Source organism: Somniosus microcephalus, chromosome 19, assembly GCF_052327205.1.
Source record: "Somniosus microcephalus isolate GS21.2 chromosome 19, FLI_Smic_1.0, whole genome shotgun sequence".
Classification (NCBI taxonomy): Eukaryota; Metazoa; Chordata; class Chondrichthyes; order Squaliformes; family Somniosidae; genus Somniosus; species Somniosus microcephalus.
In genome coordinates, this window is record NC_141005.1 from 7875055 (window position 1) to 7891705 (window position 16651).

Sequence of the window (16651 nt, forward strand, 5' to 3'; positions counted from 1 at the left end):
AGACGGCGTCGGGGGACGGGTGAAGACCGCCAAGCGCGGGAAAACCGCCATTTTGTGGGCGGAGGACGACGGCAAGAGCGGGAAGCCGCCATCTTTGATAACAAGTAAAGAAAAGAAAATCTGAGAAATTGCAAATCTACAATGCCTAAACACGGGAATATTAGCACCTTTGATAGTGACCTCGAAGATTGGGCCATATATGTTGAAAGAGTAAAAAATTATTGTAAGGCCAATAAAATTCGTGACCAAGATAAAGCTCTAACATTATTAAATTTAATGGGTGCTAAGACATACGGGCAATTGAAACACCTGTTATCACCAGATGAACCGGCGGATAAGACGTTCGATGAGATTGTTACTGTCCTGAAAGATCATCTAAACCCCACGCCGCTGATGCTAGCGGAACAATTTAAATTTTACGACAGAAGGCAGCTACAGCATGAAAGCAATGCTGAATATTTGCTGGAATTGCGTAAATTAGCGAAATATTGCCAGTTTGGAACGGGACTGACAGATGCACTACGAGACAAATTTGTGTGTGGTTTATTTAAACAGGATACACAAAAGCGACTGCTCGAGGAGAATGAGCTGACGCTTGAGAAGGCGGTCACTATGGCAGCAGCACACGAAGCCGCAGCGAGAGGCACGGCAGTAATGCAGCTACGGTCACCGGAGCTCAGTGCACACAAATTGGGTGTGAGTTCTGGCAAATGTTATCGTTGTGGAAAGACAACGCATGATCAGAACCAGTGTTGGTTTAAAAACCAAGAATGTAGAACTTGTGGTAGGCTTGGACATATAGCTAGAGTATGCAGGTCAGGGAAGAAGACCAGCAACAAGAAGTCACCGCAAGGAAAATACGCAAAGGTACACAAGGTGACCGAACAGGAGTCCGATTCAGATGCTAGCAGTAATGAACTGGCTAGCTCAAGCTGTAATGAACTGGCTAGCTTAAGAGTACTCAACGCTGGTAAGGGTGCAGACCTCCAGACAATTTGGGTCACTCTTCAGATAGAAGGAGTCCAAGTAAAACTGGAATTGGACACTGGATCGGCATTGACGGTCATAAATAAGAAAGATTACGGAAAGTTATTCCAACATATTCCCCTACAGGATACGGGGATTATATTGAAAACATACACGGGGCAAAGAGTGTACCCCATCGGGAAAATAGAGGTTGCAGTGGTCCACAAGGGCGAAGACAGTCAAATAATGGACTTATATGTGATATCTGAAGGAGGTCCTCCACTACTAGGACGGGAGTGGATTAGGAAAATGAATATGGACTGGCATTTCCTACAAACAATAACGAGTGAGAACTCGGTGAAGATAGTCGGCCCAGACTCTGGAACGGATGATGGTAAGCCCAACTCAGGTGCAAAAGACAAAGTTTCAGCACAGAATTCCACTGAGCAACAACAACATAGTTTAACTGTGGATTCTGAGTCTGGCAAGTCTACTGATGTGCCCATTTCTGAGGGACACCGGGCTCGAACTCAACTCCATTTCAAACTACAACAGCAATTAGAACAAATGCTTCGCCATTTTGAGCAAGAGTTGAATGCAACGAAAGAGTTCTTTGATATAGAGTTGGAGAATCTGGAAAGACAACAGAAGCAGCTGATGGAGAAAATGGAGCAGGAGCACACAAAACGTCTGATGTCAGAGGAGTTAACGGTCAGCCAACTCCTGCATATGCTGAAGGACAGGACTCTGAAATGGGAAAAACTTGAACACGAACTTCAATATTCAAACGAAAGGGGTTCGGAGCTCTCAAAGGTTATTGGAAGAGCTGAGGTGGCAACACAGACTGAGATGACTGCAACAGAGCAGCCCTTGGATGCCAAAAGTACGCTGACTCACGTCAACGTAGAACAACAGACCGCTGAAACAGCTGCTCCGGTAGAGGGATTGAATAGTCCGATCAATCAATCTCCAAAAGAAGTTGAAGTAGTAAAATCTCAAATGAGGTCATTAGTAAACGACTTGCTGAAAGCCCAGAAAAAGCTGGATGAAGAGGTACGCATGAAGAAGTCTCTTCAGGAAAGATGTCTGGACTTGGAACAAAAGCTGGCTAACGCCCAGCTGAGTATGGAGGAAATAGAAGACCCTCTCGCTGGCCTAGATCAGGACGACACCGAATATTACTATGTCCTGTCCTGCCCAACTTGTAACTTCGACTCCCACCATACAGAAATCATGGAGGAGCACCGAAAGTCTACGGAACATCGGGAGAAGGTGGCTCTACTACGGAAAAAGGAGGAAGAGAAGGAGGAACTGCGCATGCAGCTGGCAGCTGACAGTGGAGCCCAGAGAGTCTCCAAGAAGCAGAAAAGGAAAAGTCAAAACAGAAGATGACCCATCTGAACCATTATTACCTCTACCAGATCACACACGTGGTCCCTCCGAACGGAGCCAATTCAGTTCGGAAGTTCAAACTGTTAAATCCATGGAAGGACTATTGAATGAGTCACTCCAGCAACGTGAACCGACTACACCACAGAGATTGAATCTGTGAAGTGTTTTCCGCAGAGACTGAATCTGTGATCTGTTTTGACATGAAGTTATCTATGTATCTATGTTATTCTGTTATGTAAACCTGAAGTTATATATGTATATAGGTTATTACGTTATGTTAAATGGGGAGATGACTGTAAAGCTAAGAAGGGAGGAATGTTGTGTATGTAATATGTGTGCTACTTTGAACCTATGGACAGGACTGCACTACTTGTAGGGCGTAGTGATACACAGTATCACTCCTGGCCATAGGGGTATAAATAGTACTGTGGGTACTGATCTCCCCTCAGTTCCCGCCTGTGGGCATGAAGTAAAGACCTACGTGCAGTCCCTACCTCCAACCAGTAAAGACCTGTTTGAGTTATACGTTTAAGTCTTTGTGTTAATTGTTCAATACAATACACATACTTAACACCTAGGATGTAAGCCATCAGGTCCAGGTGATTTATCCGCCTTGAGTCCCATTATTTTACCGAGTACCACTTCCTTAGTGATTTTGATCGTGTTTAGCTCCTCCCCCCCCCCCTTTAGCCCCCTGTTTGTCCAGCGTTGGGATATTCTTAGTGTCTTCTACTGTAAAGACTGATATAAAATATTCATTCAGTGTTTTTGCCATCTCCATATTTCCCACCATTAATTGCCCGGTCTCATCCTCTAAGGGACCAACATTTACTTTAGCCACCCTTTTTCTTTATATATAACTATAAAAACTCTTACTATCTGTTTTTATATTTTTTGCTAATTTACTTTCATAATCTATCTTCCCTTTCTTAATCAATCTTTTTGTTATTTTTTGCTGTCTTTTAAAGTTTTCCCAATCCTCGATCCTCCCACTAGATTTGGCTACCTTATATGCCCTTGTTTTTAGTCGAATACTATCCTTAATTTCTTTACTTAGCCACGGATGGCTGTCTTTTCTTTTACATCCTTTTCTTCTCAGTGGAATATATTTTTTTTGGAAGTTGTAAAATAACTCCTTAAATGTACACCACTGATCATGTATCGTCTTACCCTTTAATCTATTTTCCCAATCCACTCTACTCAATTCCGCTCTCATACCTTCATAGTCTCCTTTATTCAAGCTTAGCATGCTTGTTTGAGATCCAACCTTTTCACCCTCTAATTGAATATGGAATTCAACCATGTTATGGTCACTCATTCCAAGGGGATCCTTTACTAGGACATTTTTAATTAATCCTGTCTCGTTACACAGGACCAGATCTAAGGTTGCTTGCCCCCTGGTCGGTTCAGTTACATACTGCTCAAGAAACCCATTCCTAATACACTCAATGAACTCATCCTCAAGGCAGCCCTGCCCAATTTGATTTGTCCAATTAATATGATAGTTAAAATCCCCCATAATTATAGATGTTCCCTTATTACAAGCCTCAACTATTTCCTGATTGATACTCCGTCCAACAGAGTTGCCACTGTTCGGAGGCCTATAGACTACGCCCACTAGTGTTTTTTCCCCTTATTATTCCTTACCTCCAGCCAAACTGTTTCATTATCCTGATCTTTTGACCCAATATCATTTCTCTGCATTACAGTGATTCCTTCCTTTATTAACATAGCCACCCTACCTCCCCTTCCTTCCTGCCTGTCCTTCCTGATCGTTAAATAACCTGGTATGTTTAATTCCCAGGCATTGTCACCCTGCAGCCATGTTTCTGTAATGGCCACAAGATCATACCCATATGTAGTTATTTGTGCCATTAACTCGTCTATTTTGTTATGAATGCTACGTGCATTCAGATAGAGAACTTTCAAATATGTTTTGTGACACTTAGTTCCTGCTTTTGCCCTTTTTATTACTTTACTTTTTACTCCATACCTTCTGCCCCTTCCTGACACGCTCTGGTTTTTAATTTCCCCACTGCTACCTAAGTCTATGACCTTCTCTGTTGTCATTTTTATTATTTGCTCTCTAGGAACCTCCCCCGCACTAGTTAGTTTAAAGCCCTCTCTACAGCCCTAGTTATATGATCCGCCAGGAGTCTAGTCCCAGCACTGGCCAAGTGAAGCCAGTCCCAACGGAACAGCTCCCTCCTGCCCCAGTACTGGTGCCAGTGTCCCAGGAAGCAAAACCCATTTCTCCCACACCAGTCTTTGAGCCACGCATTTAACTCTCTAATTTTATTTGTCCTAGCCAAATTCGCTCGTGGCTCAGGTAATAATATTACCCTTGTGGTTCTGCTTTTTAATTTGGCCCCTAGCTGCTCAAACTCCCTCAGCAGAACCTCCTTCCTTGTCCTATCTATGTCGTTGGTACCAACATGGACCACGACAACTGGATCCTCCCCCTCCCACTCCAAGTTTCTCTCCAGTCCAGAGGAGATGTCCTTAACCCTGGCACCGGGCAGGCAACACAGCCTTCGGGACTCTCGCTCTCGGCTGCAAAGAACTCTATCTATCCCCCTAACGATACTATCCCCTACCACTACAACATTTCTTTTAACTCCCTCCACTTGAATGGCCCCCCGCTCCACGGTGCTGTGGCCAGGTTGCTCATCCTCCCCGCAGTCCCTGTTCCCATCCTCATAGGGAGTAAGAGCCTCGAACCTGTTGGACAAGTGCAAGGGCTGCGGCTCCTCCAACACTACCTGTTAGAATTTTATAAGTTTCAATGAGATCCCCTCTCATTCTTCTAAACTCTAGCGAATGTAAGCCTAATCGACCCAATCTCTCTTCATACGTCATTCCTGCCATCCCAGGTATCAGTCTGGTGAATCTTCGCTGCACTCCCTCCATGGCAAGAACATCCTTCCTCAGATAAGGTGACCAAAACTGCACACAATACTCAAGGTGTGGTCTCACCAAGGCCCTGTACAACTGTAGCAAGACATCCTTGCTCCTGTACTCGAAAACTCTCGCTATGAAGGCCAACATACCATTTGCCTTCTTAACCGCCTGCTGCACCTGCATGCTTACCTTCAGGGACTGGTGCACAAGGACACCCAGGTCTCGTTGCACTTCCCCTTCTCCCAATCTATTGCCGTTCAGATAATAATCTGCCTTCCTGTTTTTGCCACCAAAGTGGATAACCTCGCATTTATCCACATTATACTGCATCTGCCATGCATCTGCCCAATCGCCCAACCTGTCCAAATCGTACTAGAATTTCTCAGCATCCTCCTCACAGCACACACGCCCACCCAGCTTTGTGTCATCTGCAAACTTGGAGATATTACATCTAGTTCCCTCATCTAGATCATTTATTCCAACTCTGCTTCCTGTCTGCCAGTTTTCTATCCAAGTCAGTACTTTACCCCCAATCCCATGCGCTTTAACTTTGCACGCTAGTCTCTTATGTGGGACCTTATTGAAAGTCTTCTGAAAGTTCAAATACACCACATCCACTGGTTCTCCCTTATCTATTCTACCAGTTACATCCTCAAAAAATTCCAGTAGATTAGTCAAGCATGATTTACCTTTTGTAAATCCATGTTGACTTTGTCCGATCCTGTCACTGTTTTCCAAGTGCTCTGCTATTACATCTTTTATAACGGACTCTAGCATTTTCCCCACTACCGATGTCAGGCTTACCGGTCTATAATTCCCCGTTTTTTCTCTACCACCTTTTTTGAATAGTGGGGTAACATTAGCTACCCTCCAATCCATGGGAACTGTTCCAGAGTCTATAGAATTTTGGAAGATGACCAGCAATGCATCTACTATTTCTAGGGCCACTTCTTTAAGTACCCTAGGATGTAGATTATCAGGCCCTGGGGATTTATCGGCCTTCAATCCTGTCAATTTCCCTAACACCATTTTCCTACAAATACTGATTTCATTCAGTTCCTCTCTCTCATTAGACCCTGTTTCCCGACATCTCTGGGAGTTTATTTGTGTCCTTCTATTTCTACTCTGACTAGCATGTGGCACTGGTAGCAATCCTGAGATTACTACCTTTGAGGTCCTATTTTTTAATTTACCTCCTAACTCCCTATATTCAGCTTTTAGGACCTCATCCTGTTTTTTACCTATATCGTTGGTACCTATATGCACCACGACAACTGGCTGTTCACCCTCCCCTTCCAAAATGTTCTGCATCCTTGACCCTTGCACCAGGGAGGCAACACACCATCCTGGAGTCTCGTTTGTGGCCGCAGAAACGCCTATCTATTCCCCTTACAATAGAATCCCCTCTAGCTCTACCCCTCTTTTTCCTCCCGTCCTGTGCAGCAGAACCACCCCTGGTGCCAGGAAGTTGGCTGCTGCTGCCTTCCTCTGATAAGCCATCCCCCCCAACAGTACTCAAAGTGGTGTATCTGTTTGAGAGGGGGATGTCCACAGGGGACCCCTGCACTACCTGCCTTTGCCTAGTACTCTGTCTGTTGGTCACCCATTCCCTTTCTGCCTGTCCAACCTGCGGTGTGACCAACTAATCAAACGTGCTATTCATGACGTCCTCAGCATTGCGAATGGTCCAGTATGAATCCAATCGCAGCTCCAGCACCGCAATGCGGTCTGCCAGTAGCTGCAGCTGGACACACTTCCTGCACACATGGTTGTCAGAGACACAGGAAGTGTCCCTGAGTTCCCACATATCGCAGGAGGAGCATACCACGGCACCGGGCTGTCCTGCCATGACTTACCCTTTAATTAATTGCAATTAAATTAAATCAAATCAATCCCACCAATTTCACTACAGTTAAATGATATATTTAAGGGTCCAGGTTTACAAACAGTCCCCGCTACACCACAGAGAGCTTAGAAACTATAAACCACAGAGTTAAAGTTTAAAAAGAGAGAAATACTCACCAACCAATCACTTACCTGCTTTCTGGTGACGTCACACTTCGATTACTTTTTACTTCTCTCCCTCTCTGTGAGATTGGAGATTAGTAAACCTACCCGCGCTTCTGGGACCTTTTTATAGTCACTCCACCGCTCTGAGATTTCTCCCGCCGCCACCGCTAACGCTCTGAGGCCTACCTGGTCTCTTGGAGCCTTTTATAGCCCCGCTGCTGCCGCTGAAATTCCCGCCAACGCTCTAGGTACCAACGATATAGGCAAAAAATGGGATGAGGCCCTAAAAGCTGAATATAGGGAGTTAGGAGGTAAATTAAAAAATAGGACCTCAAAGGTAGTAATCTCAGGATTGCTACCAGTGCCACGTGCTAGTCAGAGTAGAAATAGAAGGATATTTCAGATGAATACATGGCTAGAGGAATGGTGCAACAGGGAGGGATTCAAATTCCTGGGACATTGGAACCGGTTCTGGGGGAGGTGGGACCAATTCAAACCGGAAGGTTTGCACCTGGGCAGGGCCGGGACCGATGTCCTAGGGGGAGTGTTTGCGAGTGCTCTGGGGGAGGGTTTAAACTAAAATGACAGGGGGTTGGGAACCTGAGCAGAGGGACAGAGGAAAGGGAAACAAGGATAAAAGAAAAAGATAGGAAGGAGAAAAACAAAAGTGGCAGTCAGAGAAATCAACAGTTTAAATCAAACATGGCCACAGTAAATAATAATTCTAATAGGTCTAAGAGCGTTAAAAAAACAAGCCTGAAAGCTTTGTGTCTTAATGCGAGGAGCATTCGTAATAAGGTGGATGAATTAACTGCGCAAATAGAGGTAAACGATTATGATTTGATTGGGATTACGGAAACATGGCTCCAGGGTGGCCAAGGCTGGGAACTCAACATCCAGGGGTATTCAATATTCAGGAAAGATAGGCAAAAAGGAAAGGGAGGTGGGGTAGCATTGCTGGTTAAAGAAGGGATTAACACAATTGTAAGGAAGGATATTCGCTCTGATGATGTGGAATCTGTATGGGTAGAACTGAGAAATACCAAGGGGCAGAAAACGTTAGTGGGAGTGGTATATAGACCTCCAAACAGTAATGCGGAGGTTGGGGATGGCATTAAAAGGGAAATTAGAGAAGCGTGAAATAAGGGCACAGCAGTCATCATGGGTGACTTTAATCTACATATAAATTGGGCTACCCAAATTAGTAACAATATTGTGGAGGAGGAATTCCTGGAGTGTTTACGGGATGGTTTCCTGGACCAATATGTCGAGGAACCAACCAGAGATCAGGCCATCTTAGACTGGGTATTATGTAATGAGAAAGGATTAATTAACAATCTTGTTGTATGAGGCCCCTTGGGTCGGAGCGATCATAATATGATAGAATTCTTCATTAAGATGGAGAATGAAGTTGTTGACTCAGAGACTAGGGTCCTGAATTTAAATAAAGGAAACTACGATGGTCTGAGGCGCGCGTTGGGTAGGATTGATTGGGGAATGCCACTCAAAGGGTTGACAGTGGATAAGCAATGGCAAAGTCCAAAGATGTGCGAGTTAGGTTGATTGGCTATGATAAATTGACCCTTAGTGTTAGGGGGATTAAATACGTGGGGTTACGGGGATATGTGTTGGTGTAGGGATTACGGGGATCGGGTGGGATATGTGTCGGTGCAGGCTCGATGGGCCGAAATGGCCTCTATCTGCACTGTGGGGTTTCTGTGAACATTCAAAGACCGCATGGATGAACTACAGAATTTGTTCATCCCAGTTTGGCATAAAAATAAAACAAAAAAGGTGACTCAACTGTGGCTAACAAGGGAAATTAGGGATAGCATAAGATCGAAGGAGAGGACATATAAATTGGCCAGAAAAAGCAGTAAACCTGAGGATTGGGAGCAGTTTAGGATTCAACAAAGGAGGACAAAGGGATTAATTAAGAAGGGGAAAATAGAATATGAGAGTAAGCTTGCAAGGAACATAAAAACTGACTGTAAAAGCTTTTATAGATATGTGAAGAGAAAAAGATTGATGAAGTCAAGCGTAGGTCCCTTGCAGTCAGAATCAGGGGAATTTATAATGGGGAACAAAGAAATGGCAGACCAATTAAATATATATTTTGGTTCTGTCTTCACAAAGGAGGACACAAATAACCTCCCAGAGATGTCGGGGAACATAGGGTCTGATGAAAGGGAGGAACTGAAAGAAATCAGCATTTGTAGGGAAATGGTGTTAAGGAAATTGATGGGATTGAAGGCCGATAAATCCCCAGGGCCTGATAATCTACATCCTAGTGTACTTAAGGAAGTGGCCCTAGAAATAGTAGATGCATTGCTGATCATCTTCCAACATTCGATGGAATCTGGAACAGTTCCCATGGATTGGAGGGTAGCTAATGTTACCCCACTATTCAAAAAAGGTGGTAGAGAGAAAACGGGGAATTACAGACCGGTAAGCCTGACATCGGTAGTGGGGAAAATGCTAGAGTCCATTATAAAAGATGTAATAGCAGAGCACTTGGAAAACAGTGACAGGATCGGACAAAGTCAACATGGATTTACAAAGGGTAAATCGTGCTTGACTAATCTACTGGAATTTTTTGAGGATGTAACTGGTAAAATAGATAAGGGAGAACCAGTGGATGTGGTGTATTTGGACTTTCAGAAGGCTTTCGATAAGGTCCCGCATAAGAGATTAGCGTGTAAAGTTAAGGCACATGGGATTGGGGGCAAGGTACTGACTTGGATAGAGAACTGGTTGGCAGACAGAAAGCAAAGAGTTGGAATAAACAGGTCTTTTTCCGAGTGGCAGGTAGTGACTAGTGGGGTACCGCAGGGATCGGTCCTTGGACCCCAGCTATTCACAATATATATTAATGATCTAGACAAAGGAACTAGATGTAATATCTCCAAATTTGCAGACGACACAAAGCTGGGTGGGCGTGTGTGCTGTGAGGAGGATGCCGAGAAACTTCAGGATGATTTGGACCGGTTGGGTGATTGGGCAGAAGCATGGCAGATGCAATATAACGTGGATAAATGCGAGGTTATCCACTTTGGTAGCAAAAACAGGAAGGCAGATTATTATCTGAATGGCAATAGATTGGGAGAAGGGGAAGTGCAACGAGACCTGGGTGTCCTTGTGCACCAGTTGCTGAAGGTAAGCATGCAGGTGCAGCAGGCGGTTAAGAAGGCAAATGGTATGTTGGCCTTCGTAGCGAGAGGGTTTGAGTACAGGAACAAGGATGTCTTGCTGCAGTTGTACAGGGCCTTGGTGAGACCACATCTTGAGTATTGTGTGCCGTTTTGGTTGCCTTATCTGAGGAAGGATGTTCTTGCCATGGAAGGAGTTCAGCGAAGATTCACCAGACTGATACCTGGGATGGCAGGAATGACGTATGAGGAGAGATTGGATCGATTGGGCTTGTACTCGCTGGAGTTTAGAAGAATGAGAGGGGATCTCATCGAAACTTATAAAATTCTAACAGGACTAGACAGACTAGATGCCGGAAGGATGTTCCCGATGGCGGGGGAGTCCAGAACCAGGGGTCACAGCCTAAAGATAACGGGTAAGCCATTTAGGACTGAGATGAGGAGGAATTTCTTCACCCAGAGAGTGGTGAACCTGTGGAATTCTCTACCACGGAAGGCAGTAGAGGCCAATTCATTAAATATATTCAAGAAGGAGTTGGATATATTTCTTTTGGCTAAAGGGATCAAGGGGTATGGGGAGAAAGCAGGGACCGGGTACTGAATTTGGATGATCAGCATGATCGCATTGAATGGCGGAGCAGGCTTGAGGGGCCGAATAGCCTACTCCTGCTCCTATCTTCTATGTTTCTATGTCCTCCTTTGTGAAGACAGAACCAAAGTATGTATTTAATTGGTCTGCCATGTCTTTGTTCCCCATTATAAATTCCCCTGATTCTGACTGCAAGGGACCTACGCTTGACTTTACCAATCTTTTTCTCTTTCCATAGCTATAGAAGCTTTTACAGTCAGTTTTTATGTTCCCTGAAAGCTTACTCTCATACTCTATTTTCCCCCTCTTAATTAATCCCTTTGTCCTCCTTTGTTGAATCCAAAACTGCTCCCAATCCTCAGGTTTGCTGCTTTTTCTGGCCAATTTATATGTCCTCTCCTTGGATCTTATGCTATCCCAAATTTCCCTTGTTAGCCAATGTTGAGTCAGCTTTTTTGTTTTATTTTTATGCCAAACAGGGATGAACAAATTCTGTAGTTCATCCATTTGGATCTGGTTCTGGGGAATGAGGTGAGTCAAGTGGAGCAAGTAGGTGAACATTTAGGGAACAGTGATCATAGTACCATAAGGTTTAGATTAGCTATGAAAAAGGACAGGGAACAACCTAGAGTAAAAATACTTAATTGGAGGAAGGCAAATTTCAGTGGGTTGAGAACGGATCTGGCCCGGGTAAATTGAAATCAAAGATTGGCAGGCAATACTGTAATCGAACAATGGGCTGCCTTTAAAGAGGAGATAGTTCGGGTACAGTTGAGGTACATTCCCACGAGGGGAAAAGGTAGGGCAACTAAAGCCAGAGCTCCCTGGATGATGAAAGAGATAGAGAATAAGATGAAGCAGAAAAAGAGTGTGTATGACAGATATCAGGTTGAGAATACAAGTGAGAATGAGGCTGAATTTAGAAAGTTCAGAGGTGAAGTGAAAAAGAAAATAAGAGGGGCAAAGAGAGAGTATATGAGAATAGATTGGCAGCTAACATAAAAGGGAATTAAAAAGTCTTCTATGGTCATATAAATAATAAACGGGTAGTAAGAGGATGGGTGGGGCTGGTTAGGGACCAAAAAGGAGACCGTGCATGGAGGCAGAGGGCATGACTAAAATACTAAATGAGTACTTTGCATCTGTCTTCACCAATGAAGAAGATGCTGCCAAAGTCATGGTGAAAGAAGAGGTAGTGGAGATACTGGATGAGATAAAATTTGATATAGAGGAGCTACTAGAAAGGCTGTCTGTACTTAAAGTTGATATGTCACCAGGACCGGATGGGATGCATCCTAGGATGCTGAGGGAGGTTAAGGAGGAAATTGCAGAGGTACTGGCCATAATCTTCCAATCCTCCTTGGATACGGGGGTGGTGCCAGAGGACTGGAGAATTGCAAATGCAACACCCTTGTTCAAAAACGGGTGTAAGGATAAACTCAGCAACTACAGGCCAGTCAGTATAACCTTGGTAGTGGGGAAGCTTTTGGAAACGATAGCCAGGGACAAAGTTAACAGTCACTTGGACAGGTGTGGATTAATTAAGGAAAGCCAGCACGGATTTGTTAAAGGCAAATTGTGTTTTAGCTAACTTGCTTGAGTTTTTTGATGAGGTAACAGAGAGGGTTGATGAAGGAAATGCGGTTGATGTGGTGATATGGACTTCCAAAATGCGTTTGATAAAGTGCCACATAATAGACTTGCCAGCAAATTTGAAGCCCATGGAATAAAAGGGACAGTGGGAGCATGGATACGGAATTGGCTAAGTGACAGGAAACAGAGAGTAGTGGTGAACGGTTGTTTGTCGGACTGGAGGAAGGTATACCGTGGTGTTCCCCAGGGGTCGGTTCTAGGACCACTGCTTTTCTTGATATATATTAATGACTTGGACTTGGGTGTACAGGGCACAATTTCAAAATTTGCAGATGACACAAAACTTGGAAGTACAGTGAACCGTGAGGAGGAGAGTGATAGACTTCAAAAGGCTGGTGAAATGGGCGGACACGTGGCAGATGAAATTTAATGCAGCAAAGTGCATTTTGGTAGGAAGAACAAGGAGAGGCAATATAAACTAAAGGGCACAATCCTAAAGGGGGTGCATGAACAGAGAGACCTGGGGGTATATGTGCACAAATCGTTGACGGTGGCAAAGCAGGTTGAGAAAGTGGTTAAAAAAAGCTCACGGGATCCTGGGCTTCATAAATAGAGGCATAGAGTACAAAGGCAAGGAAATTATGATGAACCCGGTATAAAATACTGGTTTGGCCTCAACTGGAGTATTGTGGACAATTCTGGGCACTGCACTTTAAGGAGGATATGAAGGTCTAAAAGAGGGTGCAGAAAAGATTTTTGAGAATGAGTCCAGGGATGAGGGACTTCAGCTACGTGGACAGACTAGAGAAGATGGAGTTGTTCTCCTTTGAGCAGAGAAGGTTGAGAGGATATTTGATAGAGGTAGTCAAAATCATGAGGGGTCGGGACAGAGTAGATAGAGAGAAACTGTCCCCATTGGCGGAAGGGTCGAGAACCAGAGGACACAGATTTAAGGTGATTGACCAAAGAACCAAAGGTGACATGAGGAAAAACTTTTTTATGCAGCGATTGGTTATGATCTGGAATGCACTGCCTGAAAGGGTGGTGGAGGCAGACTCAATCGTGCCTTTCAAAAGGGAATTGGATAAGTACCTAAAGGAAAAAAATTTGCAGGGCTACAGGGAACGGGCAGGGAAGTGGGACTAGCTGAAGTGCTCTTGCCGAGTGCTAGCACGGGCTGAATGGGCTCATTCTATGCTGCAACCAATCTATTCTATTAATTCTGCTCACTTGAGCATCCCTGATTATAATCGCTCAACCGTTGGCGGCCGTGCCTTCAACTGCCTGGGCTCTAAGCTCTGGAATTCCCTCCCTAAACCTCTCCATCTTTCTACCTCTCTCTCCTCCTTTAAGACGCTCCTTAAAACCTGCCTCTTTGACCAAGCTTTTGGTCACCTGCCCTAATTTCTCATTATGCGGCTGGGTCTCAAATTTTTTGTCTTGCAACGCTTTGGGACGTTGTAACTATGTTAAAGGCGCTATATAAATGCAAGTTGTTGTTGTTGGTGTATGGCCCCTTTAAGAATTGCAAAGTGGGAGGGGGAAGGAGGAGGAGTCAAAGCCCGGCGGGTGTGGTTCCGCCTTCTTTTTGGGCGGCCCTCGCTGATTGGTGGACGCTGATGTCAGTCATGGGGAGCCGGGACGTCGGCGACGTGCGAGATTGACTTCCGGCGAGGGCAGCGAGGCTGGCAGAGAAACGGACGCCATGTTTGATTGTCGGGTGTAGTCGGCTCTTCGCTCGGCCGGCTCACTCCCTCCCTCCCTGGGCTTCATTTTATTGATCGGGTTTTTGTTTTTTTTTTTCCAATTACCCCGGGGAGGGGCGCGGTGAGGGAGAGGGAGTCCGACTCCCGGCGGTGGAGACTGCGGGAGAGGCCGGGCCGGATGGAGGCGCGGCTCCGCCAGTCGCTGTGAGGAGAGAATCGGGTAAGCGGGCGGGCGGCCCGCGGGAGGCTGCTGCGCATGCGCCAGGGGCGGGGGCGCGCACGTTGGGTATTGACGCGAGCGCGCACGCCAGTCCTGGACAGGTAGACTCAATGCTGCTTCTATAACTTGCGCAGGTTGTTGCTGCTGCACTTTAGACTGTATGTATCCCGTGGGTTTAACAACAAATAACTGCCTGTAAAGTAGATGTAACTTGAAGCATTTTATATTGCACCATTACTTGAGATATATCATGGTGTGGAGATGCCGGTGTTGGACTGGGGTGGACAAATGTAAGAAGTCACATAACACCAGGTTATAGTCCAACAGTTTTATTTGAAATCACAAGCTTTCGGAGCGCTGCTCCTTCGTCAGGTGAAGTGGAGAGATGCATAAAGACATAGCTTATATAGTCAGAGAATAATGCCAGCTGATTACAGGTAATCTTTCTAACTGCCATTTATCACACCTCGGCAGTGGGGGCAGCACGGTGGCATAGTGGTTAGCACTGTTGCCTCACAGCGCCAGGGACCCGGGTTCAAATCCGGCCTCGGGTGACTGTGTGGAGTTTGCACATTCTCCCCGTGTTTGCGTGGGTTTCCTCTGGGTGCTCCGGTTTCCTCCCACAGTCCAAAGATGTGCGGGTTAGGTTGATTGGCCATGATAAAAAAAATTGGCCCTTAGTGTTAGGGGGGATTAAATACATGGGGTTACGGGGATAGGGCTTGGGTGGGATGGCTGTCGGTGTAGGGATCGGGTGCTAAGGGTTTGGATGATCAGCCATGATCTCGTTGAATGGCGGAGCAGGCTCGAAGGGCTGAATGGCCTACTCCTGCTCCTAGTTTCTATGTTTCTATATATCAATCATTGGGTTTAAAAACAAATAACTGCCTGCAGAGTCAATGTAACTTGAAGCATTTTATATTGCACCATTACATTTTTTATATATATATATTTGAGTACAGCTGTGGCTCAGTACGCAGCACTCTCGCCTCTGCATCAGTGGGTTCAAGCCCCACTCCAGGGACTGGAGCGCAAAAATCTCAGCTGACCTTTCCGTGCCGTGCTGAGGGAGGGCTGCACTGTCGGAAGAACTGTCTTTTGGATGAGGCATTAAACCGCAGCCCCGTCTGCTCTCGGGTAGACGTAAAAGATCCCACAGGCACTACTTCGAAGAAGAGCAGGGGAGTTCACCCCTCTCTTCCCACCGCCCCCCCCCCCCGGTGTCCTGGCCAATATTTATTCCTCAATTGACATCACTAAAATGAAACATTATCTGGTCATTATCACATTGCTGTTTGTGGGAGCTTGCTGTGTGCAAATTGGCTGCTGCGTTTTCTACATTACAACAGTGACTACACTTCAAAAGTACTTCATTGGCTGTAAAGCGCTGTAGAAATGCTAGCCTGAGTGTGTGTCTGCAAAATAACAATGCAATTTATATGCTTGCAAAATAATTGCAATTTTTCTGTTTTTGTGTTGTAAATAATATAAAGTATTTTGCATGCTAGTGTTAACTTATTTTATATGTACATAATCTATATAGTGAGAATAGAGCAACTCTTGCTTTTTGTCAGTTAGTTTGACAGCTTTATATATCCTGCTTCAGTTTGACTGCTCGAGGAAACTGCATCAGAAGGTTTTTGTTTTGCCCATTGCTGATTTCCTGGTGCACCTTGTAATTCAGGCATGCAGTGCTGCTTATAATACCGTGTGCCAAGTTTCTCTTCATGCCAGTCAGGTGGGTGATGCTGTGCACTTTTAAAATGTTGGGATTCGGTAGGAAATGAAGAAGTTTACCATCATTGTTTACGTTTCGCTAAGCACTTGGGAACACGGCAAGAGGAGTCGACCATTCAGCCCCTCAAGCCTGCTCCACCATGGTTTAATCATGGATGGTCTGTACCTCGTCTCCATTTACCTGCGTTGGCTCCAGATTCCTCGATACTCTTACCCAACAACAATCTATCGATCTCTGTCTTGAAAACTCCAATTGTCGCCCAGCACCTACAGCATTGTGAGGGAGAGTGTTCCATATTTCTACTACCCTTTGTGTGAATAAATCTCTTCTGAACGGCCTAGCTCTAATTTTAAGATTATGTCCCCATGTTCTTGATTTTCCCCACTC

At 45.1% G+C, this 16651-nt stretch overlaps 1 protein-coding gene across 9 annotated transcripts in view; it reads left to right on the forward strand.

The window, feature by feature from the left end:
* The first annotated feature begins 14284 nt into the window (after positions 1-14284).
* Positions 14285-16651, forward strand: part of ep400 (E1A binding protein p400) — a 164821-nt gene continuing 162454 nt past the window's right edge. For 6 of the 9 annotated variants that reach the window (XM_086011917.1, XM_086011920.1, XM_086011919.1 and 3 more), the window contains exon 1: positions 14285-14526. The gene's annotated coding sequence lies outside the window, so the exon portion shown is untranslated. The remainder of the gene's footprint in view (positions 14527-16651) is intronic. The other 3 variants (XM_086011923.1, XM_086011918.1, XM_086011924.1) reach the window with 1 other exon arrangement.